At 46.3% G+C, this 1,601-nt stretch overlaps 1 long non-coding RNA gene across 1 annotated transcript in view; it reads right to left on the bottom strand.

The window, feature by feature from the left end:
- LOC107989312 (uncharacterized) overlaps positions 1–1,601 on the bottom strand; it is an 11,079-nt gene that overhangs the window by 3,012 nt on the left and 6,466 nt on the right. The gene's annotated exons all lie outside the window — the stretch shown is intronic.

Below are 1,601 nucleotides of genomic sequence, written 5' to 3'. Positions count from 1 at the left end.
TAAAGCTGTCTGTTGACATGGTTTCAATCAGCTCAATATGCACTGCTCTGGTTGACATGCACGTAAACAACACAGCCCAGCGTTTGCTGTCTACACATTCTCCTCTAGTCCAACGTGTCATGATGGACCACGGCCCTAAGACATCAAGGGCGACAGTAGTGAATGGAGGCTCAGGCGTATGTTGGTCAGCAGGTAGATCAGCCATCTTCTGTTCCTCCAACTTCTCTTGCAGCCTGCGGCAAGTAACACACTTGTGAATGACAAAATGACACCAGATGCTTGCTTCCAATTATCCAGTATCCAGCTGATCTGACAGCTCCTTCTGTAATTTGTCACCCTTAATGAGCTACTTGTTCGTGAAGGTGTCTCACAAGTAGTGTAGCAATGTGATGGGTTCTTGGAATGATCAGTGGGTGTCTTTCTTCTTTTGACAGGTCAGCACAAGAAAGACGACATCCGACACGAACCAGACCATCTTCATCCACAATTGGATTTAGCTTTTTGAGTGTGCTCTGCTTGGGCAAGGTCTGTTTGCCTTCAAGACATTTGAATTCTTTCTTAAAGAAGCTATACTGCACAGAGCGGATGATCACAGCTTTGGCTTTTGAAAGCTCACTTATGCTGGGTGTTTCTCCAAAACACTTCCAACCTTTACTTTCAGTCTTGTCTGACTTTCCTTTGAAGGATGCCGCAACATGAATGAGCCTGGCTATAGTGTGAGTGAGTGTTCTCCAGCTTGAACATCGATCGAAGTGTTTGGAGCCCATCTGAAACTCTGATGCTTTGGTTGCCAGAGTAGTAACTTCTGGACGAATCTCATCATCAGCTTCAGGCTCAATCAGGGCGAAGATATCCGAGACGGACATCTCCGCCGCTTCGTTGTGGTAGAGAAAAGCTGATCCTGACAACCAGCTGCTGTGTTGTAGTTGGCATGCTGGCATAAACCTGGTTGCATAATCAGCAGGATTCAGATCTGTTGGCACATAGTGCCACTGGTTGGGGTGTGTAGATCGCCTGATCCGAGTTACCCGGTTGGAGACATAAAGATGGTAAGAGGTAAAACCTTCTTGTAGAGTTATGAATATAGCCAAGAACGTTCTTACTGTCAGTGAAGAACCTTACAGTGTCTATCTTTATGTCCATCTCATCACTGATCAGTTCGTATAGCTCAACAGCCAGCACAGCTGCGCAGAGCTCCAGACTTGGTATGGTGTGAGCAGGGCGAGGAGCCAGTTTTGACTTCCCCATGACAAATCCAACATGATATTGTCCCTCTGTGTTTGCAGCTCTCAGGTAGGCCACCGCTCCTATAGCTATTGTGGAAGCATCTGAGAAGATACACAGTTCTTTCGTCTGTGTTGAAAACAGCAAAACCGGTATGTAGCACCTCTTTATATGCAAGTCTTCCAGGGTCTTCAAAGAGTCTCTCCATGAGTTTCATTCTGCCTCCTTTTGTGGAAGGAGAGGAGCATACCACTCGCTGTTTTCAGATGACCATTCCTGGAGAAGTTTTTTTTCTTGCACCGTTATAGGAGCTACAAAGCCCAAGGGGTCTAACAAACAGTTGATTGTTGACACCCAACCTCGTCGAGTGCATGGCT

The sequence above is a fragment of the Cynoglossus semilaevis genome, chromosome 12, assembly GCF_000523025.1.
Source record: "Cynoglossus semilaevis isolate Cse_v1.0 chromosome 12, Cse_v1.0, whole genome shotgun sequence".
Classification (NCBI taxonomy): domain Eukaryota; kingdom Metazoa; phylum Chordata; class Actinopteri; order Pleuronectiformes; family Cynoglossidae; genus Cynoglossus; species Cynoglossus semilaevis.
The sequence above is the reverse complement of the archived record's forward strand: the minus strand, read 5'-3'. Positions and strand labels throughout refer to the sequence as shown.